The following is a 19,870-nucleotide window of genomic DNA, read 5'->3' as shown; positions in this document are numbered from 1 at the left end:
CATTGAACTAGTGTATGACCCAGTTATCCTACTTCTGACAATACATCAAATGGAAGTGAAGTCTGAATATTAAAAAGTGACCTATAATTCTATATTTACAGCAGCACAATTTACAATTTTAGAGACATGAAACCCTCCATTTGCTCTTTGAAAGAGGGGTAGATAAAGAAACTGTGGCACATCTACTCTATGTAATACTATGCAAATTTTAAAAAGAATGAAATTCTACTATTTCAACAAAATGGTTCCTACTCTAGAGACCATTATGCTTAGTGAAATAAGCCAGTTCCCAAAGAAAAATATAATATGTTCTTTCTGATTGAAAGCAGCATTCAAGCAAAATATAATAAGAGAACACATATACACATATATTCTCATAGATGAATTATATGATGGAGACTAGAAGTGACGATACATTGCAGTATGCTCTCTGCTTCTGAATAAAAATTGATTCCCAATAAAACTGCTAAATATAGCTTGACAATAGGGTGCAAGACTCTCTGTCATTGTCTTTATCTACAGTATCATGATATACGCAAATACCAGAATAATGGATTGTGACTGTTATTGAAGAATTTTACTACTGTAATACTATGGAAAGAAACAGTTGGGGGAGGGAGATTTAAGATAGTGGAAGGAGAAAGCTCTAAATGTATGAAATCATATCATGCAAAAATGAAAGCTTATACCAAAAATAATGACTTGTGGAGTGTGTGCATATAGGTTTGTTTATGCTTGTGTGTGTTTGTGGCACAGTGTTAAAATGGAAGAACTGAATATTTGCGACATATCTTAAAAATTCTAAGCTTAAAGTATTTACTCTCATGTCCTTTTACATAAAACATTCGTTGAGTTCTGTAGATACTTTTTACTGTGTACAAGGCTAATTAAATAGTTAAGGTTCTTTTTACAGCAAACACTATCAGCAAATAAACAGAAAACTATCTTTTTGTCAAGAGACAATGGGTGAAGTAAGTTAGCTCATCTGCATTGTAGACCTGGAACTAAGTCCTGGATTAGAGCACCACAATTGTTGGCACCCTGTTAGGAATAAACAGGCTCTAGTCAGTTGAAAGCTAACTGGCTTTGAAAAATAATTTTGCCTTTCTTAAACGTCTTCATATAAAAATTGAAACAAAATATAGGCTTGTTTCAGTGCTCATGCTATTTAGTACAAATCTAATCAGAATGAATGTACAAATTATCATAATAGTGAAAATGATTAACATTAGCATTGTGTTTATATAGGAAATGTGCTACATAGAGTTGTGACTATAAATCACAAATCTATGTTTGGCTGTCACGTGTGTTTTCTAAGTCAGTTGACTTATTTCATCCGTCTTAGTTGATCTTTTCCACAATTGATCAGAACAATCACATAATTAATTCAACCTTTAATCAATTTATTATTATTATTATTTTTTTTTTATAATCTATTTTATTGTGTTGTTGACAATCTTTACATAGTTAATTACAGTTAAAGAAAGAAAAAGAAAAGAAAGAAAGAAAAAAAAAGGTTCAGGGGGATAGGGAAGTGGGTAATACTATTATGTCCACATTGTTTCCATCTTGTATCTGAGGTAAAGGGGGATATTGAGGGGGAAGCCCCACCCAGTTTCCCGCCCACCCCGAGTCCCGGATGTGGGGCATGCTCTGAGATATGTGCTCGAATGGTGTTAATAGTTCTCCGGTTATAAATCGCTGCCAGGTTCGCTCGATGAGGTCGTCCACTGATTGATATGGTCCATCATAAAGTCTCCGTTTGCCCCATATATCGCTGCCAACATATAGCTGAGATGAATGATTGATCTGCTCTGTCTTCTGTCTTTTCTTGATTAGAGTTCTGAGTCCTTATTTTTGCTCCTCTCTTCTATCTTTTTCACTGTCATTTTTATTGCCAGCTATGGAACACTTACTGTCTTCCACATGCTGTATTATACATTAAAATGATTTTCTCCAAATTTACAAAATCTGTACATGACAGAGGTGCAGTTTAAACTCAAATATTTCTGAATTTTCAGGTTATTATTGTTTTATATGTGTTTCATTCTAAAATTTATTGCAAGTGATATTTGAGAGTTAGACTTTATCTTTTTTGTATTTTTCATACCTACTTGGATTAATGACTCCCCTATAGTAAACTAATAATAAAAAAAGTAATGAAAAACACTGATAATGGTAGAATTTTAAAAGTGAGTGGATGGATGGATATAAAAGCTTCTCAGGTTAGAAATTGAAGAACACAGAGTTCAAATATATTTAGAAAATTATTATAGATGTTCTATTTGATTTGGTTGTAGAATTACAGGAAAGTAGCTGGTCAGAGTGGCTATTTTGCAAAAATCTTTTTTAAATAGCAGTGAAGCAAATGGATTTAAGAATGATGAAAATAATCAAAGTAAGAATCCATAAGAGTTTTAATTAATCATGTACACCAGTCCGACAGAAACTGAAATACTCCAGGGCTGTTTGGATTTGATGGATATCACTCATGAGGTAGGGTCAAGATAGCTTGGAAGTATTCATGTGCATTTGGTAGCATTCATGGAGACAAGGCACTAAGACTCTCTTGAGATGAGCATGGTTATGTTCTGTATTTTTTTTAGAGATGAAAAAATAGTGGTACAAACAATACCTAATAAATTTCCTCCAAGAGGCCTCACCATTTCTTTACATATCCAGAATAGCTGCCAATATTCGTTAAGAGCTATGCATTCTCAAATATTCATTGATACCTACAAAGGACTGATCCAGATAGAGTTGGGTTTAAATCTAATTTTGTTATTAATAAGTTATATGCACGTATGGTCTAGGAAGTTTCTTCTCCTGTAGCACAATGATTGATACTATATATCTTCATTTCAATGAGATGAAATATATAAGGCATCTATTACAACCCAGCACATAGTAATTTTAAACGATAGACATTATTATGTTCACATATAATTGTTAAAAATTTAATGCTTTAAAAATATCCATTACATTTTACAGAGGGGAAGGCACCTTTCTCCTCTCCCCAACAGTTTTCCCTAAAACATGAGCATTTTGATATAAGAAAAAGTTTACATCATATTTAGCAACTTTAAATTGGACCCAATGACAGCATTAGTGCCTGATACAATCCTGCTCTTTCCTAAGCCTACTCAATGGTAATGATCTCATCAGTCATTTTTGTACATTACCACGTTTATTGGCATCTATTATTATTATCTTGCTATCATTTCTCTACCTTAAAGTTTCTTTATTTGGAAAGTAGGAAGCAGAGAGATGGAGATGATGAGATTGAGAATGACAGAAGCAGGTAGAGAGAGCTCCATTCTGTTCGTTTACACCTCCAGTATTCACAAAGAGTGGAGCTGGGCCAGGGATGAAGCTCGGAGCTTGGAATTAATCCACGTTTCTCACATGTTGGCAAAAATTCAATTACTTGAGCCATCCCCATTACCTTTAATGATCTATACTTGCAAGAAACTGAATCATGAGCTAGAGTGGAGAATTAAACACAGGCCTTCTGATGTAGACAAAGATATCTTGATCTGTAGGCTGAGCAAACATCCCTTATCTTCTTTTATTGTGATATTTTCAATTTATACACATAATATAAGATTATGAGCAATTAATGTTGTGATCTATATGTGGATAAAGTAAATCCTTATTTTAATTTACCAAATATGTTGTCATATTAAAAGCTTATACTCAGAAGAATTACTTTCACGTTGCAAGGAAATCTTCATAGTTCTATTCACTTTTGTTTAGCATAGACTCGTTAGTTCCTGGTGTTGGGAAGAACATTAACAGAACTGAAGAACAGGCTAAGAGTTGCTGCCTCCTAGAGTGGACAGATTGTGTAAATCACATAGTTAAGAATGGAATGAGACAAATGTGCACAGTGTTTTAACTAGGGACAGAATGGATGTAGTGGATAAGAATGAACCTGCTGCTACGTGATGGACTTTCGCTTCTTTTCTCACACACAACAGCAGAGATGTGCTTATTGCTGAAATCCAGCCCTGGGGTATTGATTTAGGAATTCTGCAGGTTTTCTGAAAGGCTCATCAAGTTTACATTCTGTGTGCTAAACTTCACTGAATCTATGTGTCCTAGTCAAGCCTTTTCCCAATCGTCCCCTGCGCCTCGTTTCAGTGCCAGATCCACATCATCACAATCTATTTCCACAGTCTAGCCAGAAGGATTAACAAGGAGAGACAATATTTATTCAATTTCTTTCAAGTCTGCTGCCTAATTTCTTGCCAATTGAATGAATCTGGGTGTTTGGCATGTAGGTTTATGTGAAGGGTCAAAACAAGAATTTTGGTTCACTCACATGTTCATAAGCCTTGAGAAAAAGTTTCCTGACCTAAGTTACAGGGAATCTCCTGGGGAGCTTTTAAATATTGCTAGTACACAGGCAATTAAATGAAAATCTCTGAGGCCTTATTTTAGGCATTGCCTTTTTCTTTTCCATTTTTAGGAGAATTCTAATTTGCATCCAGGGTTGGTAGTGGGTTTAGTAAAGATGATTTAGAGACTGTGTAAAGGCCCTTTGAAATTGTCTGATCCAATATGTGAAACAGTCCAAGATACCTCTATTAATATGGAGCGGGAGGACTCTAAATTCTTACTTTCATATCTAGATCAATGAAAGACCCATTCAGATAATTAAGTGAAATTTATTTAGTACTATGTTTAGTATTAACCAAAGCCCATTGACTAGATCCTTTCATAAACTATACAAAGTTACAAAACTTGTAAAAGACAAGTCAGCCCTCCTAACTTTAGTTTTAGGGTTTATTTCAACTTCACATATCTCTATCTTAGATTAAAACATGCACTATCATAGCTATGACAAGTTTGAAAGCTTCAGGAGAAACTAATTTGTAAACCAGGATGAACATAGCATGCCAATTTTTAATCACATTTTTAGAAATGAAAACAAATTTAAAAAAAGCCAAAAAACAAAAACAAGTTTATACTCTTTCCATATTTGTAAGATCTTAGATTCTGGACCTGAACGAGGCTTAATGGAATGTTGTGGTGTCTAGCACAGCAGCTTCCTGGTATCTTGGTATTATAGTATTAACTGAGAAATTACTTGAAAGGCTAGTCATAGTCATCAATGTTTTCCTTCCCGCTTATCGGCACCAAAATGAAAAGGCAGATCCCAGGGCCAAGTCATTGAAGTTACGGATGCAAGGTTGAACTAAGGCATCTGCCAGCGCTTCTGTGATGAACAAACTGACACTTTTTTGTATAGCCCCTCTTCACATTTTTATTTTGTCTTTTGATTGTAATGACAGGTTGTGATTATACATTATTACGATGGATACTTAGAATTGATTACATAAAAAGATAAGAAACGAGAGGTGATTGGTGTCATTTCAGCAAGAAGAAAAGCATCTATTATTGTATGCATCCCAAACATATGTAATCATTATGATCTTTTTAATGATTTTTTGTGTGTTTTCAATAATCAAAAACTGTGATGGTGCAGAACAGCATAGCTCTGCAATCCTGAGGCTGTCGACCATGTTTCTGTATGGATGGCACACACCGTCTGGCCGTGCTCTGCTGCTTATTGCTTTATTTCCGAAGTTCTCCCAAATCATTTACTCATTTTCACAGACTTTATCCACTACTGAATTCTTTCTAATGGGAATAAGTTAAAAAGTTTTTATGTTTTGAAAACACACTACAGGGAACCATGGAGGGCGGTGTACATTGGGGAAGAACAAGCAGAGGTTGGAAGTGGTAGACAAGGACACCTCTAGAAATATCCAGGAATTGGGAAGATTAATTGGTTCATTAATTGGTTTGCTGTGAAATTCTCAAATGCTGTTGTCTTGGCAGTACCTATGTTTTGCATAGAATAGGGGAAAACGTTTGACAATAGATAGTAATACATGTGGGAAAATGTTAATACAAATCACATTTATAATATCAAGAATGGCACAATATAGAAATCTTCACAAATACATCTAATCTGAAATAAGTGTACATTTTGGAATACTACATATGAATGATACTGAATAAAATGTTTCTGTTCATATTTATTTTGGAAAAAGTCCTACCATATTACATATTAATGAGTTAGCAGTGAATTATATGTTCCACTCATGGAAGTATAAATTCATATGGCCACTTTGGAAAACAATTTATGATTATAAAAATGTTTATTATTTTTCACGATTATTTCTACAAAGGGAACAAATTTCATGAAATTTATTTATACAGTTTTAGAAACATAACAATACTTACCCTCTGTTCATTTTTCCTTCCCTATTATCCTCCTTCCTCTTCTCTTACAATTTATTTTTACAGTGATAATCTTCCAATTGACTTTGTAATCACATGCTCAATCCTTCACTAAATAAAGAATTTAACAAGTACATTAAATAACTTCTGATTACAGTTGGAAATATAATTACCATTTATGAAGCATTTATTATGTGCTAGCTATTTTTCTTAAATGTGTAAGTGCCAAATCACATTTTTCATTCCTTTAAGGTAAGTGCTGCAATTTTCATTATTAGACAAGATAGAAAACTGATACAGAGAAGTTTAGTTACTTACCCAAGATCAAAAGCATGCTCATTACAAAATCAGCATCAAGCCCAGGCAGTGTTGTTTCAGAGTTAAAATATGCTGCCTCTCCCAACATATGAAGCCAGTAATCTCACTTGCTGATATTTACCCCAGAAAACTTTTCTCCATAGTACAAAGGAACAATATCAATGAGTTCATAACAATTACATTCCTAGTAGAAAAATATAAGTAGAAATAACCTAAAAATCCATTGATAACAGAATGTTTAAATAATTGAGAGAGTATAGGAAAACATACAACTATGAGAATGAACATATCATACAACACAAAAAAATACCAAAATAATATCGAGTGATGAAAACAAGGGGTAGGAGTCGTTTATCATGCATAAGCTTACATGCTTAAAATATGCAAAGTAATTTTCTGTTTATTTATGTTTGAGACATATGTTTGTACATACCATTGCTACAAAATAATCACCAACAATTAAAAATATTTCACTTGAAATTTTTTTTAAGATTTATTTTATATGTTCCAAAGACAGAGAGAGAGAGACATGGGAAGAAAGAGGCCAAGACCAGGAGCCAATAACTCCATCTACTTAGTTCTCCCAGGTGGGTGGCTGGGGCCCAAGTACTTGTGTCATCTTCCGTTGATTTCCCCAGTGGGAATTGCACTGGAGGCAGAACAACTGGAGTCAGAACTAGTGCTTCAGAAAGGTATGCTGGTAACGCATGAACCAGTATACAAGCTAACCAAAACACCTGGCCCTGCACTTGAATTTCTAAAATGTAAGTTGAAACAGAGAGACCTGCAGTTACTTTGTTTTGCTTATTGAATTCACAAACATGCTTGCAAGGTACAACAGTTCACAAAACACTTAGAAACATGTTAGAGTCTTTTCATAAAATAAATAAAATTTATTCTTATTCATATTTCATTTTAATGGCAGAGGTAGATGAGAGAGAGGAAGAAAGAAAGAAAATGAAAGAGAGGAGAGAATCTTCCTTCACTGGCTTCACTCCCCAAATGCATGCAGTATCTGGGACTGGGCCAGACGGACAAGAACCAGAAACTCAATCCCGGACCCGATGTGGTAGCCTAGCAGCTAAAGTCCTCCCCTTGCAAGTACCAGGATCCCATATGAGCACAGGTTCTAATTCTGGCAGCCCCACCTCCCATCTAGCTCCTTGCTTGTGGCCTGGGAAGGCAGTGGAAGACAACTGAAGGCCTTGAGGTCTTGCACCCATGTGGGAGACCAGGAAGAGGCTCAGGCCTCCTGGCTTTGGATCGTTGCAGCTCTTGCTTTTGCGACCACTTGGGGAGTGAACCAATGGATGGAAGACCTTTCTCTCTGTTTCTCCTCTTCTCTGTATATCTGACTTTCCAATAAAAATGAAATAAAACTAAGAAAAAGATCAATGTCAATCTCACAGGAGTGGCAGGGACGCAGGTACTTCAGCTGTCACCTGCTGCTCCCTACGGTGCATGAGAGCAGGATACTGGTCAGAAGCTAAACAGCGCTGGAGCCCAGACTCTCAAATATGGGATGTTGGCATACAAAGTTGCACCTTAGCCCCTATATCAGAATCCTGCTCGTCTTGAGCCTTCAAAAACAATTTCTTTATGAATTGATTTTTTTTTGTATAAGAAAATAATCAGAGATGGCCGATTTTGAAATTTCAATTTTATTTATTCATAAAAATGAAAATAAGGAAAATAATTAGAGATGAGCATATTTTGAAGTTATGGCTTTATTTATTCATGAAAGTGAAGTAAAAATATATTGACTTATTTAGACTCCTTTAAAAACATACCAAAAACAATGGGTGACTGAAGTCACAGAAACTTACTTTCTAAAGTTTTGGAGTCTGGAATCCCAATATCAACATGTCAAAAGTTTTAATTGCTCTGAAGCCTCTCACCCCTTGGTTTGGTGATGGCTGCCTGTCGTGCTATGCCCTCTTTTGGGCATTCTTCTGTAATGTCTGTGGCTTAGTTTACTTAAGAAAAAAGTAAAAGGATTTATTTACTTGAGAAGCAATGTGACAAAGAGAGAGGGAGAGACAGAAAGATCTTCCATCTTCTGGCTCACTCTCCAAGGGCCACAGTGATGGGGGGTGGGCTAGGCCAAAGACAGGGGTCCAGAAACTCCATCCAGTCTTCCACATGGGTGATAGAATCCAAAATATTTGTGTCATATTCTCCCTGATTTCCAAGATGCATTTGCAGGAAGAGTAATTGGAAGCAGAACAGCCTTGAACTAGCTGTAATTGCCTATAAAATTATAAGGTACACTGGATTTATGTGTCCACCTTAACAATTTTAATATTTTTAACTTTATTTTTATTTGAATGCAAGATTTAAAGAGAGAGATGGAGGGACACACACAAAAAAATAGGCCATCCACTGGTCACTTTCCAGTTGACTGCAATGACTAGAGATGGGCCAGTCCAAAGCAAGCACACTGAAGCCTCTTCCTGGTTTCCCAGTAGGTTCAGGGGCCTAATTACCTAGACCATCTTTTGCTGTTGCCCCAGTCACATCAGTAGGGAGCTGGAACAGAGGTGAAAGGGTTCAGAATCAAATGTGTGATCATGTGGGATTCTGGCACAGTCATGGCAACAGCCCCTTAACTTAATTTAATTATTTCACTAAATGCTGCATCTTGAAAGACATTCTGAGGTATTGATGTTGGTACTGCTACTGTTATAAGGCAGAAACTTAGCTATGGAAAATTGAACTGATGTGAAAGTTTCTGATATGATATAGATGTGATAAAATAGAAGCCACTAGAAACTTCACCAATTAGATAAATGATGTGAATGTATATTGAGTGAAAAAAATATGTTTATAAAATATGAACGCTTATTCCAACTTTGCATAAAAATTTAATACAAGCCAAAAATATTGAGAGTAGTTATATGTTCGGGGAAGCACCTGCTCATTTTTCTCATATATGCAGGGTCATCTATTATGACTATATTTTTATCTTCAGAAGAAGTCTTAAATTACTGATGCATCTCAAGTAAGGATTAATGTATTAAGAACATGCCCAGGATAAATCTAGTTATTCATTAATCCAACTGAATGCTCACTTTATGCTGTGCACTGGGGGCAATAAGGTTGGGAAGGAGTCTTGTTTTCTTTGTATGTACAATATTTATGTCTTCAGTTAGCTGTCCTCTAGATTTGTCAATTTGTAACTCAGCATGCAAATCAAGGTATCTCACACCTAAAATAATGTTCCTAGGGGAAATTCAACAAATTCTATTATAAATCCAATGATAGGATTTCCTCTGCGTGCGCGCGCGCACACAAACATTAGAAAAGGAGAGGAAGAACGTGAAAAAAATTGATTTAGAAGGCTACAAATAGAAATGTGTGTGATTTGTAGATTCACTTTGGAAATGGAGTTAAGTCCAAATGTATAGAAATCTCTGGGTTTTGATAGCAAATTTGGGGAAAAAATTCTGACAGTGTAAAAATACCAACAGCCTGCAGGTAGGCAGTTCAGTGCAATGACATTGTTAATGTTCAGACTAATGACAGAACTATCAGGGATGATGAATATGCTGTGTATTTGTGCTTTGCAGCAGGAAGTTGCTAGCCATATGAGGTTTACTGGCACTTGAAATTCATCCAGTATATCTCAGGAAGTGAATTTAATTATGTTTAATTTCAATGAGTTTAAATGATAACATACTGGACAAGTGCAGGTACAACAGATTGGAAAGTTCAGTGACTAACAGAGGGGCCCAGCGCCATGGCCTAGCATGTAAAGTCCTTGTCCTGAACATGCTGGGATGCCATATTGGCGCCGGTTCTAATCCCAGCAGCTCCACTTCCCATCCAGCTCCCTGCTTGTGACCTGGCTCCTGGCTTCGGATCAGCACAGCACCAGCCATTGTGCTCACTTGGGGAGTGAATCATTGGACAGAAGATCTTCCTCTCTGTCTCTCCTCCTCCATGTATATCTGACTTTCCAATATAAATAAATAAATCTTTAAAAAATGACTAGCAAAGTTGGAGTGAATGATTTTTCAAGGTTTCATGTAATCTCAGTATGATTCTCTGTCCTTGAATTTCTGGGACACTTTGTTCTTTTGTGGAGAATGATGAATATATACTGTAGGAGAAAAAGTCTGATAAGCATGCCCTGAGCTATTCAAAGCACTTTAAAGACATGTTTGCCATGTTGATAGGTTGGGGACCAGATGTTCAACCTAATGTGAATATCCAAGCATTGAAGAATATTCAGGGTGTTATCAAACAACTAAAGATAGGACAAAATACAGCATCATTCTAGTTATAATTATGGGTAACACAATTCCCAAACGTATTAGACACTGAGACTCAAAGAGTTGAGTGACAGGATTCTTATCTAAGAAAGCTCATGGAGAAATGTATTTAAACGTTGTTTATTTTGGTGCAGGATATTTTAAAATGCATGCTTTTCTTAGTAATACACATTTTCATGCCATGAACTCTTTGATGATTCTTTGAGTAACATACTTACATAAATCTCAAGCAGTTCTTGAACTTAAATGTCATCTAAACAGCGACACTTTCAATAAGTAGTGAATATTATAGTGATTATTGTTAAGCTGAAAGATGAGCCCAAATTTTAATTGCTCACCATGCCTCCTGAAAACATGTAAATCAAAAGGCTGCTGTGAACATAACTGGGACATTGCTATATCCAGGAAGGCTAAATACCTTGAGTTTGTTAGACATGGGCATTAATGTCACAGCTTGACATTCTGCTTGAGTTTAGAGAAACTGGTTAGTAATATTTGAATATATCTGAGAGAATAAGCAACAGCTCCAAGTGTGTTTCTATGGAACACACACATAACTGAGTAAATTGTGAACTATATCTCTTGCCAAAGAGCTGCAATAATTTAAGACTTTGAAAACAGAACTGCTATTTTAAAGCCGGTTGCCTGGGCTATAACACACATCAATGTCAGGAAAGTCAATTAAGGATTGAGGACTAACGAGAAGCCTTCGTCATTCAGGTTTAGGTCACATTCTTCCTCCACCTCACAGGAAGGCTAACTGTTGCCCTTTGGGTTTGCAGTGAAAGGTCATCAAGAAAAGCCAAATTTTCGACGTGTTTACTCCTTTTGAAGGCTTCGGCTCCCAACAGTCCAGTAAAAGGGTTGTCGAAAGATGGAGAGCAGAAAAAGGTAAAGGTCACAGTGAAATTTATATCTGTAAACTACATCAAGCAGTTCAAATTGTCACTTGTCATTTAGTTGAATAATTAGAATGCCTTCTTTTCAGCTTAATCTGAATCCTGTATCTCTTTATGATAGCCGTGATATGTTACCTTAATCAGTGAATGGCTTTTGCTTATTTCCATACTTGTTTAGAAAAAGATTTTCTTGTTTGCTCTAAATTCAGAGAGCCTCTCAAACTGAACTGCAATGGTTGTTAAGAAAAGTGATAAGTTAAAGATATGCTTTATTGTAAATAAATGAGCAGTATATGAACAAGAATTTGTCACCCAGAAACCTAAAATGAAGACCCCAGGGTTATCAATGTCTATCAGCGGTCTGGCTCCATGACAATGTCTTCATGCTGCGCCCTCACTTGGCAGCGGGGAAGGCAACTCTCTGGGTTCTGTTTCATAAGGGCACTAGTCCCACAATTGTCCCTCAAATGCTCTTGTGTTTAATCTCGTTACCTTGCTGATTAGGCTTCAATATAAGGAGTTTGGAAGGACAGAAATATTCAGGTCACAGCAGAAAGGCGTAGAGCATGAAATGATGAGATTAGCAGGTGGAGACACAGAAACCTGTGAAGTAATCCTAAAGGTCAATTTGAGAAAAAACATGTTGCTTCCACTTCTCTAATGAAAAATGTTTGTAATCTGTTGCAAACTGTTTTACCCAGACAAGTAAATAATATGTTCGTTTCTAAGTGTCTCTATGCCCTCATGAGAAATAATCTACATTTATAAACATTATTCTAATTGCAAGCATACTTAATGAAACAAAAATATGCTGCTATATCCATTTATTATTATCAGTGGAATCTAGTACAGAAAGAAATAGCAATAGATTTTATGAGTATGACATTCTAAAGCCCTCAAATCTCTAGGTTTAGGAACACGCAACTTCAAGAGAAGAGTCTCAAGCTAAGACTGTGGGCTGGCTTTTTACAGAAACATGTAATTTTGCTGAAAGCTGCTATGTTATGAATTATATAGAGTAATAAGTATAGGTTTTTGATAACATGTTGTCCTATTTTAGACTTTAATCTTTACAGCAGTGAGCATAATCCCATAAAGTGCCCTCTCTATGTGAGTATGTACATTTGCATTCAAATGCACGGTATTGTTGTTATGTCTGTTTTTAAATATTTCTGTGATTAGTAAACTGACATAGTGAAGAGAAGGGATATCCCATACAGATGTGAAGCTAAAGGGTACTGTCTTTGTTTTTTTCTTTTTTTAGAGTATGTTAGATGCTAGGATTTGAGTGGCTGTGATTACTGTGCAGGTAAATTGTCACAGAAATCCCAGGTCTTCTTATTCATCACCAGAGGGATGCCCTGTAGGCAGTTTGTATGTTGTTTCCTGACTATCCCGGCGTGCTGGTATTTTTTTTTATATACTTATTCTGTGGGCTGACTCACAGCTTTGACCCCACTTTCCTATAAGGCATGTAAACTCCAGCTACTTCTTTGAGAAGGTCGTGCAGATGCTGCCTTGGCGACGATTAGAAAGAACTAACGCATCACAAGAACCCTGTGCTTCTTAATAGGCTTTGCCATCAGACAGGTGTTTGAATACCGCTCTGTAGCCCTGTGTCTTATGAATATTTTGCTTCTAACTTGGATTAAAGGAGGAATGTAAACAAGCTTCTGCCAAAGCAGTGATATTTACTTTACATATATACTTTGCAGTGACTCAGACTCAAATGAGAGATTCCATTTGTTAGGTATGTCCCATTGGACATCCACACGCAAGAATAAATGGAGTGGCTATCAGCATTGTTTATCCTGGTAGGAGTGAACTGGTTTAGAGGTGCTTGAAGCTGCAGGAAAACAGGCTTTGTGAGGAAGAATGTGAGAGATTGGTAGGGAAAGAATGAACAATATGTTGGCATACAATCCACTGTGTCTTCTCTTTTGTTTATTTAATTAGTGTAAAGATTAGTTTTATTTATTTATTTATTTATTTATTTATTTATTTATTTATTTAGATTATTCTAAAGCCATTATGAAATGAAAGGAGAGAAGACTTTTTTTTGTTGGCAAGCTTCTTAAATAGGAGGACTGAAGCATCTTTCTTCTCCCACAGTGAGGATAAGCTCAGAGGTGTAATCTGGCAAAGATTCATTGTATAAGTTCATTGTATAAGGTTCATTATAGAAGCTATAAACAGTAGAATATATGAGTCAAGCTGTTTTTTAATTATTATTTTAGAAACTACTCATGTAGTGATGTTTGTATTTGCAGGTACGTGAGTCCTTGGGTTTTTGTGATTTTAGTAAAATCTTGTTGTCCTAGCCTCACTTTACCAATGAAAGCAGAGTCTAGCAAAGAGGCTAAAATGGATATGATTAATATAAATCATTCTAAGAGGCAGCAGAAGGTGTCTGGAAGGAGAAACATTGGAGAGGGCAAGACAATGCAGGATCCAGAGACAGCAGAATCTGCTTCATGCTGAGACTGCTTCATGCTGAGACTTTTCAATGTACCATCTCAGAAAACTACCTCCTAACTGACCAGGGAATGTAGTCGTGCATTTGCAATTGTTACTTAGGCTATATGCTCCCTGCCTGTTTGCTTTGCATAGCTTCTTATTACTGTGTTGGACAAATCTAAAAACAGACCATGAGAAGTTGTAGGTAACTGAGAGAACGTGCTGCCATAGAACAGGCTGCCAAAGAAGGTATGTGGAAAGTGTTGGGGTTTAGGATGAGCTGACAATGTCTGGCCTAGGAGACATGTCAGATACGCTCATTATTTCATTAATAAGAATCGTAAGTCATTTCTAAATACATTCAAGGTTTTTTTTTTTAAGAAATCATTTAGTAATTGATGACAAATTATTAGTTAGAAACAAAAGGCATTTTATTAGCAAATACTTATATATGGTTTATTACTAATATCCTGTTTCTCAAAGTCTAATGAGATGCCGTGCATGAAGTCAATGTCCTGAGTCCATCACCTCATGTAAACAGGTAGTTAGCAGAAGAACTAGGAACTGGGATTCCCACTACTGTTGGGATGGAAATAGTGTTGAGGAATGAAGAATATCTCTCATTGAAACAATATTTTTCAAACATTTGCAGACAGAATCCAGCAAACAATACCTTACCTTTCAATAAAATTATTTCAAAATTATCTCAAATTGTGATTGACTAATACTTGATGTCCTGTCTGATTTCTTTTCAAATAAACCCCTTAGCTAAAAAGTTTTAAAATCTGTATTAACTAAGAATTACAAAATTTAAATTGAAATTAAAAGAAAACCCATGAAGATTTGCCCAAAGAATGAATAAAATGAGCATTTATTTAGTAAAGCTCCTAGTTGTACTAAAAATGCTTTCAAATCCCATCTATAGCTGTTATAGTAGTAACATTTGTAAATATTATGGTACTTTAACTTGTGGAGTTGCTATCCTTTCTATTCTCCTTGAATGCTTTTTGTTTAATGAATATATCAGTAAGCAAAAATGCACAAAACATCTGTTATGTATGCATGCAGCACTGTTTGAAATAAATGTCTCTTTCCTCCCACACTTGCTTCTTACCTTGATTGAATGAGATTCTTGGCACATGAAGAAGTCCCTGGACATCAAATTTTTGGACTAAAATGTGAACATCTGATCCAAAAGTCTCCTGTCACCTTATGGGGGCCTCTTGGGTAGCGTTGGCCAGTTTTCTCCAGATTCATCTTCTGCTGGAGAGAGAGGCCTGGGGGCTAAGGAGGCAGCTGTGGTGTGGGCAGGCGTTGAGCATTTCTTCCTAGAACTTAATGGATCATGAAAACCACTTGTATTAGACATTTCTTCATAGATAGAACTTTTAATGTGAGCAGTCACTTCAGGAATAAGTTTGTTAGCTTAAACTCCATTTGCGAACTCTCAGGATTTCCAATGCCTGTCTATGGAAGGCATGGAAGATTCTTCCTCCATTAAGATTAATTTTAATTTTAATTTCCTCCATTAAGATGAATATTAATTTCTTTATCCTCATAACAAAGATTTGTTTAATTTTAATGAATTATTGACAGACAATGTATTACCAGAGAACCAACTGAGAAATGACTCCTTTTTGTTTCAGTCCATATTTAACTAAGAGTTTGGAGAAATGAGGAAAATAGGAACAGAATGTCCCAATGATTATTTCTGCAGTGCTGTTAAACTTGCTCGTTTCATATAATACATTTATCCTAAATCTCATAATTCAGTGTTTAATGAAATACATTATACTCATAAAACTTGCTGTGTGGACTGTTAGAGGTCAGTAGTCAGTTATGAAGTGTAATTCAGAAAATTAACTTGGAACACACTCTTCCCTTATTTTCAAAAATACTATGTTCTTAAAATCGAGCGATGAAAAGTTAAGTGGCAGTTATATACAAAAATATTTTAAATATCAAGAATTTGTCATCATACCTCTTTTTTGGATAAAATGTTCATTCAGAGCTGTATGACTAGCTATATTTACTAAAATCATTCATGTAAACATAATTCTTGGTTCTTCATTCTCCTTTTTCATCAGTTAAACAAATTGTATTAATCATTTTCAAAATATACCTCTTCACTTGTTTATTTACAGGGTTATTGCCATATTCCAAATAAGCTTTCTCTCTGACTGTGACAACAGGATTCCACACAACCTTCGTGGGTTCATTTTCTTTTTCTTTTTAAAAGATTTATTTATTTTATTTGAAAGATAGAGTTACACAGAAAGTGGGATGGACAGCAAGATATTTTGCATCTACTAGCTGGCCTCTCAAATAGCAGAGCTGGGCCAGTTCTCAGCCTGTGCCCAGGAGCTTCTTTCAGGTCTCCCTCATAGGTACTGGGGACCAAGCACTTGGATCATCATCCACTGCTTCTACCGGGGAACTGGATTGGAAGTAGAGCAACCAGGACATGAACCGGTACCCATGTGGGATGCTGACTTGTCAGGCAATGGCTTTACCCACTATGCCACAACTCAGTCCCTGGGTTTATTTTTGTCCTCCTTTTATACACTGTTCACCCAGAACCAAGAATAATCTGAAAGTGAGAATAAAAAATCCCACTGCACTGCTCCAAATTCTCCAGTGTTACCAAATTAAGTGCCTTTTTCTTACAGAGCATAAAATGTGAGAAAATTGTCTCTTTCTCTTGCCTTTTGACCATGGCTGATATTTTTCTGTTTTTTCCTTTCTTCTTTCCTTCTTTCCTCTATAATCTTTTCTGTATTTAAAGCATGATAAAAATTCCATTTATTATTGAAACCCTATCTGCACAAAATTGTTATTGGAAATTCTGTTGAACATCCGTGTAAGATTGTGATCTACACAGTTTAAAAGTTATGATGTATGTATATAAACATTATAATACCTGATGAATTTTCTTAACTAGAATTATGCAAGCATCACTGCAAGTTATAGATTAATGTCTGAAAGCACTTTCATATTATTTTGATGCTCTCCAGAGGTAACTATTGATCTATTTGATGTTAATCCATTTATTTATTTAATATTCATTTTTAATTTTTTTTCTGTAGTTGAAACGGAAGCATGCTCATGTGGGCCTCTGATTATGATTGGGAGGAGGGTCAGGTATGGTGGAAGGTGGGTGGGACACATGATTCAATTTTTTTTATTTGCTGTGTTGGTAGAGGAGGAAGTGGAGAGGGCAACTCTTTGCTGTCAAACCATATCAGCAACTAGGGATGGTGGATGGTCCTTTAATGATGCCCTAGAAATCCTGATGTGGGGAAGAGTGTTCCAAGAGTTTTATTTGAATGGTCTCAATAGCTCATTGCTTTAGGGTTGAAAAAAATCTGTCTAAGGTCTCATGGTTGACAAAGTCTATCTTAGTGTATCCACAAACCCAGCAACATGCTGCTAGCTTGGCTAGGAGAATCGTCCAACCTGCTTTACTTTCCATCCTCTGATGAGGCAGTTGATATTGATTGGTCTAGATGAGCTAGCCATCATGTCCTCTGGGTACTTCTGGGCATGCTATCCACTGCACAAGCAACAGCAACTGAGAAGGCCCAGTCCCAACACATGAAATCCAGGGTGGGACTTCTGTAATTGTCCTGGTGGCCAGAATCTGAGTCCAGAGGTCCAGTCTGGGAGTCCACTCTGGAAGCCCTGAGTGACCTCAGACTTGATTCTTGGGTGCCAGCCAGTGGAGAGTCAGGTATGGTCTGTCACGTGCACCAGCAATTGCGCATGCTGGTTGATGCATTTTGTCAGTTCTGGCTCAGCCCCATATCTCACATAAACTGTGACCCAACCCAACCAGCTTGCTATAGACTCAGTCCTCATACACATATCAGTGCGAGTTGTGTCCTACGCTGGGTGACCCCCATTAATCCCCACCAGACCCACCCCCAGCCCTGGATTTTGCATACCACTACTACAACTTGGCTATGCCCAGCCAACATTCCATCTGACTCTTGTGTATGCCCATGGATGCTATGGCTTATCTCAGCCCATACCGCCCCCAGATGCACCCTTTAGGAATGTCAACAGGGGCTACCACCTTGTTTATCCTAATTGTCCCCCAGTCTTGGTTCTTGTGTTCACTAGTGATAGGTATAACCTCACAGGTGAGTGCCCACTGTTCATCTGCCAAGACTGCGCCCAGCCCTAGATCTTGTGTCTGATATGGCATATTTCAGTGCAGCCTGACACAATTCCCAATCAGTCCTGGCACCTGCGAGCTGGTACTGTGGTCTTGCTCAGCTGGCCCTCAGCCATTCTGGCTCTTGCAAGCACCAGTACTGGCCCATCCCACTCAGTCCATGTGCATACTGATGGGTGCTGCAGTCCTGTTCAGCTTTGTTCACCCATAGTACCAGACCTTGCACTTACCAGTAGAAGCTGAAGCCCAGCAAGGGAATCTCCAGAATTCCACTACCAGACCCATTCCCAGCCCTAGGTCTTGTGCATATGGGTGGATGTTTCAGCTTATCCTTGTATAGCCCAACTGCAGTGTTAGCTCTTGCTGGTGGTAGGTGTTGCATGTCAACCCACTAATGCATGGCTCACATCCTGTCCTGGTTCTCATGCATGCCAACAGATGTCAAGACCTATCCCAGCCCAGCCTATATCCAGATCCAGTCCACACAAATGCTCGCATGAGCTGCTGCAGACTTCCTGGCCCACCTCACCCCCAGCCCCAGCTCCTGTGTTCCCCGGAAAGAGCTGCAGACTAGTAAGGGAGTTCCCTGAAGTCCTCTGCCAGGCCTACTCCGAGGCCTTAATCTCATGCATGTCAGTGGGGGCATCAGCCCTGCTTGTCACAGTCTTCCTCAGTCCCTACCCTTGCCTGCATTGGCAGGTGCTGCAACCTGGCCCCACCTGACCTTCTCCCAGCCCCAGTCCCCACAAGTGTCAGGTGAGTTCCTGTCCAGTGAGGTCCCTGGTCCAGCCTAGCTCAGCCCTCCATGACTGCTAGATGTCTATGCAAACAGGCTGGTATTGCAGTCCCACAGAGGTGAACACACAAGTACCCTACAGAATCTGCCTTTGGATCCGGTTCCTTCATGTTTTTGTGGGTACTGTGGCCCACCCTGACATGGCCCATACCTTGCTCTTACACTCACTGGCAGGTACTGCAGCCTAACACAGCCAGACATGCACCCTTCCCCCCAGCCCCAGCTTTTGTGAGTTCAAGCAGTAGCAGATGATACTGTTTATTCCAGTTTCCCATGTGGGTAGGCCTTGGCCTTACTCAAATATGCCCTCCATCTCCTCCCCACCCCCGCCAACTACTCCATCTCAGGTCCTTTGCCTACCTGTGAGTGCAGTGGCCCAGTCCGTGGGAGAGCCAAGAAATCATTCCTTTCCTGTAAAACATGCCCTTAGCTGCTCCTGTTCTAGTATGTCACCAGATCCCTTCCCTGGATAATCTGCAACCCTCCACCACCACCACCTGGGGCCAGGGTGGCATGTCCTGGCCTGGAGGTCCCAACTTTCCCCATTTATTTTTAAAAAGAGAGAAAAAAGAAAGGAATAAGTAAGTATGTCGACATACTGGCATAGTTAACACAAATTTGTCACTAACCAGGTCCAGAAAGCCCATCAGCTCTTGATTGCTGTTCTCCCAGCAGTGTAGCACTACTATAATTTTGT

This window comes from Ochotona princeps, chromosome 3 (assembly GCF_030435755.1).
Source record: "Ochotona princeps isolate mOchPri1 chromosome 3, mOchPri1.hap1, whole genome shotgun sequence".
Lineage (NCBI taxonomy): Eukaryota > Metazoa > Chordata > Mammalia > Lagomorpha > Ochotonidae > Ochotona > Ochotona princeps.
Note: the sequence above shows the minus strand (reverse complement) of the source record.